General features: G+C 42.8%; 1 protein-coding gene across 2 annotated transcripts in view; it reads left to right on the top strand.

The window, feature by feature from the left end:
* The window catches only part of LOC308084451 (semaphorin-4B-like), a 90627-nt gene that overhangs the window by 29534 nt on the left and 47484 nt on the right, over positions 1 to 13609 (top strand). The gene's annotated exons all lie outside the window — the stretch shown is intronic.

Raw genomic sequence — 13609 nt, 5'->3', positions numbered from 1 at the left:
TATCAATAAGTTGGCATAAATACATGCAATTTAAACGTTGCACCCTGGGGACTTTTAATGACAGATTAATATTCTAGATGCTATGTTGTGGTGGCAGCTGCCAAGCTGTCTAATGAAAGAATTTACAGTGTTTAAAAGTGTTTACAGTGTTGTGCCCTGAGGCTGTTGGATAGAAAAACATGGACTGATATGAGCTTGGCACAACATCTGACTACTTAACCACTTAAACCCCATACATTGTTGAGCGGAGTCCCTCAGAGTGTATGTTCTCTGTTCTGTTTTTCGCTCTACATCAAATATCTTCGCTGAAAATAGCAGATTGACAAGCTTGTCGATCTGCTATTTTCTGGAAATGTTTTCCCCAGAATACGGATGCTGGGGTTTAAGTGGTTAAATGGATATTTCACTTTAAAACACTTCTGGGGTAATTTTAACATCTACTTGGGGTTTTTGTGTGTACCCCACTCAATATTTAGATATTTGACATGAATTGTATTCGTCACGCTTCCTATATAAACCCATTGAACTACTCATTAGACTCATTTAAAACACACATCCCCGATTCTGGTGACTGATATTGTGCTTCTAATCCATGAGGCACCCTTCATTTATCGATTACTTTTAGATTTCCGCTTACATTTTTTAATTAAATAATAATAATAACAAGAAGTAGTCGAGTTTAAAGTTGAATGGACTTATATAGGAGCCCATTTTTTAAAAGTAAAAAAATAGCAGACCTAATACCTGCATTGTGGTGCATTCACATCAAATGCCCAAAGTGACTTTCTTTCACACCCTGAAACCCACAGAAGCGCTGTTGCTGCCTGTTGCCATTTGCCATTAGAGAACATAATATTGTATGCTTATCTGAGTCCAATGGTTTGTCCAATAACTTTACCCGCTAATTCATGGCCATGGCTGCCAGGGATGTAGACTGTTTTAACACCTAATGTCATCATTATGTCTAATTATTACACGCACATGTACACGCACGCATGCATGTAGGCGCCACACACACACACACACACACACACACACACACACACACACACACACACACTGCTCATTACTCTAACCTTGGGTTAGGCATTATGAGTAATTTAAAAACACGACACTGGTCTTCCTCTACTACTTGTTTACGCTCAACAGGCTAACAGCTTTGACTGATGCATTGTGGGAGTTTGATAAACAAGGCAGCTGTTGACATGTGGCTTTGCAGAGAAAACTGATTTATAGTCATTCTGTGTCAACAAAGACATAACCATGGTCTTGGCATACCATATTGCAATTATTATTATTATCATTTGGACAGCTTTGTAGTGTACCATGACATCATTAGTGTTTTATGCAAATGTCATCATTTAGGCCAGTGCTTTTCAAACTTTCTGTGTACAAGGCACACCAAAGCTCTTGTGTAGTCATATATAATTCATACATTTTTGTTTAGTCGTACATTGCAATAATAGTAATGTGTTGTCACACCTGGACTTGTGTCATGGCACACCAGTGTTCCTCCACACATCATTTGAGAACCACTGATTTAAACCACTATGTCCATTCTGCTGCAAGAACCAGGGCTGTTTTTGTCTGTTACTGTAGTCCTATATGTATTTACATTAGGTGAGTGTGTACAGTGCTTTTAGCAGTGTCCTGTATGTATTTACAGTAGGTGAGTGTATACAGAGTACTTGGTACTCTAGTACTGTATGTATTTACAGTATGTGAGTGTGTACAGTGTTCTTGGTATTGTAGTACTGTATGTATTTACAGTAGGTGAGCGTACAGTCTACAGTGTTTTTAGTAGTGTCCTGTATGTATTTACAGTTGGTAGAGTGTATACAACTGCTGTGTGTATTTACAGTAGGTGAGTGTGTTACAGTCTACAGTGTTTTTAGTAGTGTCCTGTATGTATTTACAGTAGGTAGAGAGTGTATACAACTGCTGTGTGTATTTACAGTAGGTGAGTGTGTACAGTGGGTGTAATCACAACATGTCTGAACTTGGCATTTCTTGCTCAGATTAAAGTGAGTGAAGGATTGTTTTTCTCAGCTTTCAGCCGACAACACAACACATGGCCTACTGCAATCCATGCACAGCATCATGATCATAACATCTACACTCCAGCACAAACTTTTTTTGTGTCAAGGACCCCCCCCCCCCCCGCATCTGAAAATGTTTTTTTTTATTTAAAAAAAGAATTCAACACGTTTCAAAAATACCCCCAGAAGAGAAGATTTGTGTTAAAACATTCAAAAAAAAAATCAAACTCTTCCAAACATTTTTGAGATTTTTGTTTTATTAAAAAAAAAAAAAAAAACTACACGTTTCAAAAATAGCAAACGTAGCCAATCTACAACCTCACAACGCGTAGCGATTTGACATGTGAGCATGTATTTTAGCTATTTGTCGTACAGGAATTGTATAGATCTGGTTAGAGGTGGTTAACATGTCTGAAAGACAAAAGTCTGTTCGTGGGTGTGTGTGCACATGTGGTGGGCCTCAGCCTTCCCTCAGATGTTCCTTAATCCTTAGAGCCCCCCACTGCAAGGAAAAAAGGTTGGGAACCACTGCGCTAACTAACACACTGCCACTGTATCCTCCACTGTATGATCAATTCAAGGTTCAAGACTTATATTGTTACATCTTGTATACGGGTACACAGCAGTCTTCAATTGAATGCCATTGCCAGGCGACGGACACTCAAACATGCAAAGTGTGGGGACCTCAAGACCCCTTAAACCTGCATAGCGGTTTAAATAGTCCACAAGAACATGAGGGGGGTGGGGACCCCTGAAACCTGAATGTCGGTTTGTATAGTCCACAAGAACATGAGGAGGGTGGGGACCCCATTTTACTGTGAGAGTGGTCCCTTCTTTCTCCATAACCTTTTTCCTGGAAAGACATCTCCTCTTTCTCTCCATGTCTCTCTCTCTCTGTCTCTCTGTCTCTCTCTCCTTCTCCTCTCCCTAATGAGCGAGTATGAGCGAGTTAATCTACCATGTGTAATGAGTGGAGCTTTTGTGGTCGTTGCAGTAAGGCAGGGCACTTCACTTCTGCTTTTCATTATGGCTCTTCTTACTACGGGCGAGAGAGAAACGGCCCCAATAGATCGTGGTATACAGTGCACGAGGCAGGAGGCAACGTCCACATTGTTCTGTCCATACCGTAGCTCAGTTCACAGCCTAGAAGTTTAACATAGAAGTCAGGCTTCCCATATCAGAACCACCACTGCTTCAAATGTCTCCCTGGACATATAGGCTAATATGTGTCTTGAGTTAAAGGTGCTGTAAGTGAGACGGGGCCCTCCCCGTTTCTCCAGCTCTTTTGTAAACAGAAAATAAAATTTCAGGTGGGTTACAATTGTCATCGGGAGAGATAATCAGCTTGTGTTCCAGTTCCAATGTTGTTGTTTTGTTTGCTTTTTTGTGTCCTTACTTCCAATTTCACTTGTTTAACCCATATCCTGTATGACTGAAAATGTATTTTCTGATTTCTAAAGAGCTGGACAGACAGAGAGACCTGTCAACCCTGTTACAGAACAAACTCTAATACAGAGCTATTGAACACTTATTTTAACAAACAATATCGCTTACAGCACATTTAACATATTCATCCATACCGATTGGTTAAAATAACCTTTTATTCATTCAAATAAGTTCCTGTTTGCGGCTTTAAAGCTGAATTATGTATGTTCTTGTGGTGAATAAAGTGGTTGTTTTTGGTCTCCCTGCTCTTCTATTGAGACATTTAGATCCTGTGTCTTGGTTAGACATGACCTTTGAGTCTGACACAATCCTGTTTCTGGTTGGACACAAATTAAATTTCTCCCCAGAGCAAGCAGGCATGCAGGTACTATTAGGTCAGTGGTAAACATTCCGGCAGTTTGTGCAGGAGGCTTACAACTTTAAGGCTGTAATGTATTTCAAGCTTCTTCAGATATACACAGTGGAGCGCTAGTAAAAATACCAAAGCAAGGGTATGGCCTGCAATGATTTTCCAAACAATAACATGGAATATAAATGCTATGTAGTGTGACACCTCATCATATCTGTGGTAAGTTTAAAAACAGGTCAACAGGAAGGAATGCTTTCAATGTCACTGCATTCACACTAATAAATCAAAACGCTCCTTGGAGCGAGACCAGCAAACCGAGCGTGCAGTGCGTGCCCACTGTGCGCACACACGCGCGCGTGCGCACACACACACACTTTCAGGAGACATTGTGCGCTTTCTCTCATGCATGCTAATCCACTGACCTTGGCACTTTGTAGATTGTAGAGCAGAAAGAGACCGTGTGTGTTACTATACAGTGTCCCCACAACTAGTTAAAATTTTAGACAGACATTGTGAGGAAAATTTTCCTGGTCCTCACAAGAGAAATGTTTGTTTCACTTTTTTTATTCAGGTTGGGGTTAAGGATTAGGCATAAGAGTTATGCCTGATTTACTACTTAAGTTGCCGGTGTCTTCGACCGAAAACAGTCGATCTACTAGCTCACAGCAAGCTTTTGAGCTTGTAGATCGGCTATTTATGGCTTTAGGGTTACCATTACATTTGGGGAAAAAAACGGCAAAAGAGGAAAAAAAGATCATAAAATCACTGTCCTAATACGCTGATGTCCTCACAAGTATAGTAATACGAATGTGTGTGTGTCAGGCCAAACGCTGGTGAGGTTTTAGCTATGCTCCGGTACCCACTTAAAGCCAGGCAAGGACACGCCTGCCGCTCCTGAAAGAAGGAAAAAACAAAACCGCCCCCGCTGGCTTCCAGCTGAGGTGGCACAAGTCACAAGCGCCTCAATATAGCAGCGTAACCGCAGCAACAATGGCACATAATTGCTGCGCCTAAGCACCGTGCATCTCAGACAAATCAAATGGCCTCATCGCCTCCTCCGCGCTTCAGGGAAGGTATATGAACGTATATGAACACACAGAGAATGCCTCGCTTCAGGGAACATATATGGACAGACACAGACCGCAGGCTGTTGCAGATTTAGATAAATGTAATGCTTGATTAGATGAGAATGGGACTCATTGGGGAGAGTTGATAGTCGCTGAAGAATGGCATGAAGGAATGCGAGTTAATAATGAATAATTAGACTCATTTCATCCCGTGAGGGAAATTCACTTTTCAGCTTCACCCAGCTGAGTGCTTCTGAAGTGGTCAGACTGAGGGGGTAGATAGGGGTTGAGTGTCTTGCTCAGGGACACACCTCACCATGGCTGGGAATCGAAACTTGACTTTGTTTCCCAGGCGGCCTCTCTACCCATTCAGATATGATGACCGCCCCAGTTCAGGAAAAAGCCGAAAATAGATCATTGTAGATCGAGCCTGTAGATCCCCTTGTAGTTTGGCTATTTTCGACTTGCGACAATAATCGCAATTATTTAAGTTAATCGCCATTATTTTGCATAATCGTCATAATCGTTTCCAATTATTTATTTTTTTTAAACATTTTCAAAAACAGTGGAAATAGTGAAATCCACTACTTTTAGTAGAGTATAAAATGATTCAATATGACCTATTTTGAAGAGTACATAATTTATTTGAATTATTGGTATCGGTCATTGTCAGTCGTTTCTTTGTATATTCACGTTTGTCATATTTGCCCTGTGCAATTTGTTTACAAAGCCAACAGAAATGTAATTTATATGTTCCAATGTTCAATGGGAAAAACACAATTAAATCGTTATACACAATTTTCTGTACGACAATTAATTGTCAAAGAAAATTCCATGACAGTGACAGCCCTATATGTGTGACACAGGTTGTGTGGTTGACCTCATAGCATTTCCCATTGGACTACTGTATGTGTATGCACACTAGTAAAATGTGTAGAAGTAGACAGTTTTGCAGTGCAGGAAGCCTGGCAGTGACAGCAGACAGACCTGTGTGATGCTCCAGTGCTTATATATCCTCACGCTTAACTTTGTGCTGACTTGAGTTCAGAGCAAAGCACAGGGTAACCCCCTGTTCCCTTTTTAACCTGTCTAGAGGCAGGCATGGACTCACACATGCACGCACGCACGCACGCACGCACACACACACACACACACCCACACCCCCACCCACACACACACACACACACACACACACACACACACACACACACACACACACACACACACACACACACACTGAGGGGTGAAAGGACAGTGTTTGTATGCTTTGGTAGCACTCTGAGACTTTTAAATCCAATCCAAAGAGAGATCATGCAGAGAGCAGTGAGGTGCTCTGCTGACGCACTGAAGATGTGCATTGTGCATGCACATACACACTCGTTTTACTATACTTGTGAAGACATCAACATTTTAGTATGTTGATTTTATGACATGCACTTGTACTGTTTTTCTTTGCCATTTTTATCCCTAGGCGTAAAGCCAAAAATAGCAGACCTGCAAGCTCACGGCGCTTGTAGATCTTCTATTTTCGGTGCACAATACCGGCGTGTATTTAAGTATAAATCAGACTTGATTTGATTAGATTTGATTAGACGTTATACAGGAAAAACACATGCTACATCATGTTCATCAGAGAAACGTCAGGATACAAACACAAGAAATTCCGAAGACAACTTCAGCCTCAGCCCCTAAACCTACCCTCCTAGCCCTATCGCCAACCTGAATCTTTAACCCTAAAACAACAATTTCTCTCCGTACTCACAATGTCTATTTCTCAAATGGTACTATAATTTTGGGGACATTTGGTCCTCACAAGTATAGTAACACGCGCACACACGCACAGAGTAAATGATGGTAAGGCAGATGGATGCATTGCCAGGTGGTTCAGCATGACTCCAGCCATCAGAAAATCCTTGTGCAAGCCCTGTGTAAGAGGAGTGGATTTAGACATGGTTGTGTGGACACACACACGCGCGCACACACTCACGCGCAGTGGATTTAGAAATGGTTGTGTGGGCAAACACACACATCTTAGGTTAAGTCCACTTGGCAGCACCATGTGATCCAGCCAGTCCTAACGTGATGTGTGGGTTGAGTGATCTAGATATCCTGCTAAATAGAATAAACACTCAGGATTTAGACCATATTGAGGGAACTTTGGAAATACTGGAATTCCCTGAGTCATCATCATTCACCTACAATCAATTGTATAATAGACTAAATCGATTAGTCTGAAGACCTGAAGCCGATTCTACATGTCCTAAATCCCAACAGTATTCTGAAAAACATATGTTTCTATATCAGTGGTTCTAAAAAAAAATCATGTCAAAAGGACCCCCAAAATGATATGCATTTGGCCGCCGACCCCCATCTCAACATTTTGTTCCAGGGACCCCCCCAGAAGCAAAGATTTGAGTTTAAAATGTTCACTTTAAAATAATCAATGATTTGCGCACATTTTCAAGATTTTTCAAAAATAGCAGATCTACAAGCTCGTACTGCGGCACTCGGTGCCACGCTATGAGCTTGTATATCTGCTATTTTTGAATAGCCAAAGTGTAAAATAATGCTTTTTAGCTCAAATCAAAAAATGACACAGATGTGTTCCAGGTCTTAACTCATTCACTGCCACAATTATTGCTGGCCGCGTTTGCCCACTGCCAGAGATTTTTCATTGAAAAAAAAAAGTACTCAGGAGCCGAGATACAGAATTTTTAAGTTAACAAGGAAGTGGATGGGAGTGTAGATCTTTAAACAATCATATCTCCTTGGTCTTTGGGTCAAAAAATAAAAAATAAAAAATAAAAATAAATAAATTAAATTACGTTTTTTACGTCAGTGGCAGGATTGGTAAACGGGACAAATTACGTTTTTTACGTCAGTGGCAGTGAATGAGTTAATGGGTTAACCAATTAAGCCTGTGTGTATGTCTTTTAGATCAGCTATTTCAGCTAGTTTAAAAAACAAGCTATTTTTTTGTTTTTCCCCACCTAAATTGATATATTTTTTGATCAATTATTTATAATTGATTAAATCAATTAGTTTGATAAAATTTTGCTCCCCCATTGTCTGATGGAATTTGTACTCGACAGGTGCAGACAAGCCTAGTATGGTGGGGTAGTTATATATCAATTCCTTCTGTCAGTCAATGTCTCTCCCTCTCTCACACAGACAAACACAGACATACATACAGTATATGTGTAAGTGTGTATACATACACTCAAGCATTCAGAGTGTAATGTTTGGAGGGTGACAGACGGACGGACAGACAGACCGAAGCACTCTACTTCAGTGCTCTGAACGGGTGGGCGGGCGCCACCAGCACCAACCCAAGTGCATTCTGGGATGTCACTGTAAGAGCTGATAATTACAGACCAGCACATCACGGCTGTCTCTGCTCATAGTGCCATGGCTCGCTCTGAGTGTCTGCTACTCACACACACACACACACACACACACACACAGTGGCATGGTCGCTCTGAGTGTCTGCTAAAAGCCTCCATTGTACTGTATCCAGTATTTTATGTACTTACCTCATGTTTTGAATGGCTGGGGTGTGTGTGTGGTCATCCATGTGTGGACCAAAAACAGGTTTTAGAGGTACGGTCATAATTAGTAAAAGATACCGGTTGGGGTCAGGGTTAGGATTAGGCATCTAGGGTTTAGGGGTAAGGTGAAAAATGACACACACAAAAATAGTACAAATGGTATTTTTAACGGAAAATTGCTTTTGAGCTCCCCAAGGGGATATACTGTAAAATACAAACGTGTGTGTCTTGAAAGCTGTCCTGTGTGCGTGCGCTTGTATGTGTGTGTGTACGTGCGTGTGTACGTGTGTCATCATTAACTCCTCTCTGCTGCATAATCCCCACACAGCAAACACTGACATGTAGACTGTCAATCATCATCGCTTCTTATCTGCAAGGTGCAGCCGTCGCATGCATGCAACACACACCTGCACCAACACACACACACACACACACACACACACACACATACACACACAGCTCCATCAGGCTACATATCGTCGCTGTCGGGCAGAAACCTTCTATGCTCGTAACTGTTACTTTTCAGAAAATGTCAAAAAGAATCTTTGCTCCGATGGATCCAATGTAGTTATTATTTAGTCACAAGCTGTTGTTAATACTCGTTGCTGTCGGGCAGAAATCTCATCTCCATATTTTAACTTTTTGTGTTTTTTCATTAAATTAACGCCCCACTTGATCATAGTACAGCGTCACACAAACGCATCAAAAGTAGCAGATCCACTCGCGGCGCCTTTTGAGCTTGTAGATCTGCTAGTTTTGCTGTTTTTGAATTTGAATGCTGATAAGTTACAGTTTTGGACATATGAGGTTTCCACCAGACAGACCATACTTTTCTTTGGTTCAACATTTATAATGCCTACAGACAGACTGAACCAACTTTCACTTTTCAAAAAAAGCCAATCTACAAGTGAGCTTGTAAATCGAAAAAACATAAAAAGCTGAAATATGGAGATGCAAGGTTTCTGCCTGACTGCGGCAATATAGTATCTGTATAAGCACACACACACCTACACTGACACTCCCTTCTAATGTCATGATAGCGGAGCGTCAACTCTCATTTATCACAGCAAGAACTGAACAGTGAACACAGCACGTTATCACCGTGGTGCGACGGGGTATAAATGAAGCCTGTCAGTGCGCCTGCTTGTGACAAAATGCACATTATATTTATTATATTTATCTGCTTGATCTATGGGTGTTACTATGTCTGATTGATATGTGACATCTGACCACCATATGCATGTTATTATATACGTGTGATATGTGACATGTTGGACACTGTGAAATATATGAACATTTCCTATTCACGTGAGGTAATGGGTCTGATCACTGGGGTGATTGAGTGATTGATGCCACACTCTACTTGACAAATAGAGGGTGTGGTGCGCGCAGAGCTCAGATCACCCAAACCTGTGTAGCAGAAGCAACAAGAGAGAGAGAGAGGAGATCTCCTACAGGCGCCAGCATTACAGAGTTTAAGTTAAAGTTTTAAACGTGATAGTAAGCTGCAGCCAACAACAAAGAACATTCGAACCCAGCGGACTTGCGGAGGAAGAAGCCTACCGTTGCTGCCGTGGGAGACGAGCGCTGTAGTGTTTGTGAACGTGACGCCGGTCGGTGTTGGAGTCGGGAGGAGCCGAGGCCAGCGGTGAGGCAAATCCAAGCGTCTAAGTTTCTTTGTGGATTACAAATTATAGGGGTACCCCGCCCGAACGTTAGTTATTATTTGGACGCCAGTGCGGAAGATCGATTACGTTTTCGTTTGGATATAAGGACACAATAGACATTCCCGAGACCGTGGTTGCACAAGAGGCCGTTCGGACGTTAAAGAGAGATTGTTTGCTATTGTTTGTCCAGCGAGTAGGCGACTGTCCGTGCCGCGCTCTCTGAATATTGTAACTGACGTGGGGACTTTGGTTATTGTTTACGGGGGAAGTTGTGATTTGGGTGGGAAGGGGTTGTTGAAAGAAGTACTGTTTTTGTTTATCTGTTTGTTTATTTATTTCGTTTATTAGGGAAAGAGTTAGGGACAGAAGTTTATTTAAAAGCCGAACCGTATTATTTATTTACCATTTGTTTTTGACAATTGTTTATTTTGTGGCTAATTTATATAAAGTAATTTAAGTTCAAACCTGCCGATCCTGTTGATTTTCCTTTTAGTTAATAACTGTCCTTTCTAGGTAAAGGCCGATTGTTACATGTGGTGGCCCGTACGGGGATCGCAGGTTAAAAAGTAAATACTAAAAGCCACAATTTAATAATTGTCATAAAAGGTAAAGTAAATAAAAAAAAATACACTGTAAAAAACACAACCGGGGAAAAACGGGGGAAAAAAAGGGAAAAGTACTATGGAACACCAGGGGGAAAAGGCAAAACAGGTAGTAGCGGTGACAGCCTACTTTGAGAAAAGTGAGGGCCCTGATTTCACAGTGCAGCAACAATTGGCCTCATTAAAGGACAAGTTGCAAACCTGCAAAAATGAGGTACAGCAGGTCAGGGGTGACTTTGAAGAAGCAATGGAGAGTGGTATTAATAGGGAACTGAGCCTAAGGGGGTACATAGCTCGCAGGATGCTGGAGATGGAGACTCTCGTCAAAGACTCGGTTGAACAACTCAGGAAAGAAGTGACTGAATGTTTTATGAGGAGAGACGAGAGGAGGGATCATGAAGTGGCGCAGATGAAAAAAATCGGTGCATCACACCTAAGGTCCCAAACTCCACCTAAGCCAGACATTACTTTCTGTGGAGTACGTACTCCTCACGGCAGTCCCACCAGTACTCCCTACCGTCAGCCCGCCGGTGCATCTCAGGGGCCACCCACTATTGCCTCCCATGGCTTGCCCTCCAGCGACTGTTGGAAGAAGATCAACCGACAAGGCGCCTCACAGCCACCGCCCAACCCGTCGTCGGCGCAGATGTGTGAGGCTGTGCCGGGGTTACCATCGAGGGGCGGTGATGGTGTCACACTGGGATCCCGAGCCCGAGGCGTCCCACCGGAGGTGGAATGTCTGATCCAGAGCTGGCCGTCGGGGTTAACCCTTGCAGGCCTAGCCAGGGCTCAGGGTGCAGACCCCAGAGTAAGAGATCTACAGGAACATCTAGACCAGGCCGACCAGCGAGCGGATCGTGTGGGCTATGAGGAAATCCGAGGAGTCCTATACCGAAGGCGACCATCCAAAGACGGCGGACGGAAATATCAGGTGGTGGTGCCCAACAGCCGGGTCCACTGTGTCCTGGAATATTTCCATGACCGCTCCACGAGTGGTCATCCAGGTCGGCTAAAGACTCTCCTTCGGGTCCTTGAGGTGGCCTGGTGGCCGACAGTCCGCAGACAGGTGTGGGAGTACGTCAAGAGGTGTCACATTTGTCAGCGATGCAGGCCGGAGAATCGTAAGCCGTCCACCCTACTACCGCCCACTAAGGCTGACCAGGCAGGAGAGTCCCTGGGGATCGGCTCGGCCGGGCCGTTCCCGAGGAGTAAGAAAAAGAACAGCATGCTGCTGGTCACCATTGACTATAACACCAAGTGGGCCATGGTCAAAGAAATTACACGAGGGGTGGGTGTCTCTCAGTCTAGACGAGCCAAATATGGTAAGGACTGGCGGAAACATGATCAGTTCCGACCGGGTGATTTGGTCTGGGCGAGAACGCACCCACTTTCAAAAGCATCTGAAGCAAACTCGTCAAAGCTAGTGCCCCCGAAATGGTCAGGTCCAGCTAGAGAACGAGTCAGATAGGCCCAAAAAATTACCAAGTGAAATGGGATGTTAAAAAGTGAATATGTTTTAATGTGGTCAACCTCAACCCCTCCTTTGGGAGGACTTGGAAAAATAGCTTCCAGCTGGGGGGGGGGGGGACTGTGACAAAATGCACATTATATTTATTATATTTATCTGCTTGATCTATGGGTGTTACTATGTCTGATTGATATGTGACATCTGACCACCATATGCATGTTATTATATACGTGTGATATGTGACATGTTGGACACTGTGAAATATATGAACATTTCCTATTCACGTGAGGTAATGGGTCTGATCACTGGGGTGATTGAGTGATTGATGCCACACTCTACTTGACAAATAGAGGGTGTGGTGCGCGCAGAGCTCAGATCACCCAAACCTGTGTAGCAGAAGCAACAAGAGAGAGAGAGAGGAGATCTCCTACAGGCGCCAGCATTACAGAGTTTAAGTTAAAGTTTTAAACGTGATAGTAAGCTGCAGCCAACAACAAAGAACATTCGAACCCAGCGGACTTGCGGAGGAAGAAGCCTACCGTTGCTGCCGTGGGAGACGAGCGCTGTAGTGTTTGTGAACGTGACGCCGGTCGGTGTTGGAGTCGGGAGGAGCCGAGGCCAGCGGTGAGGCAAATCCAAGCGTCTAAGTTTCTTTGTGGATTACAAATTATAGGGGTACCCCGCCCGAACGTTAGTTATTATTTGGACGCCAGTGCGGAAGATCGATTACGTTTTCGTTTGGATATAAGGACACAATAGACATTCCCGAGACCGTGGTTGCACAAGAGGCCGTTCGGACGTTAAAGAGAGATTGTTTGCTATTGTTTGTCCAGCGAGTAGGCGACTGTCCGTGCCGCGCTCTCTGAATATTGTAACTGACGTGGGGACTTTGGTTATTGTTTACGGGGGAAGTTGTGATTTGGGTGGGAAGGGGTTGTTGAAAGAAGTACTGTTTTTGTTTATCTGTTTGTTTATTTATTTCGTTTATTAGGGAAAGAGTTAGGGACAGAAGTTTATTTAAAAGCCGAACCGTATTATTTATTTACCATTTGTTTTTGACAATTGTTTATTTTGTGGCTAATTTATATAAAGTAATTTAAGTTCAAACCTGCCGATCCTGTTGATTTTCCTTTTAGTTAATAACTGTCCTTTCTAGGTAAAGGCCGATTGTTACATGCTTTGTTGTCAACTGACTGTAAAAAGCCCTAGACGTGTGTGTTGATGGCTCGTTTCATTTCCCTCTACACCAAATCCCTTCACCGAAAATAGCCGTTCCACAAGGTCACCTTGTAGTTGGGCTATTTTCGCAGAATGTTTGCCCCAGAATAGGGAGGCTAGGGTTCATGTGGTTAAAGTCTGATTTATTGTACTTAGTTGTATGAAAGAGTATAAATGTTAAGCTTTATAAAGTATAAACTGTAAA

The sequence above is a fragment of the Gymnoscopelus braueri genome, assembly GCF_963280865.1.
Source record: "Gymnoscopelus braueri genome assembly, chromosome: 1".
Classification (NCBI taxonomy): domain Eukaryota; kingdom Metazoa; phylum Chordata; class Actinopteri; order Myctophiformes; family Myctophidae; genus Gymnoscopelus; species Gymnoscopelus braueri.
This window is presented reverse-complemented; position numbering and strand designations above follow the sequence as displayed.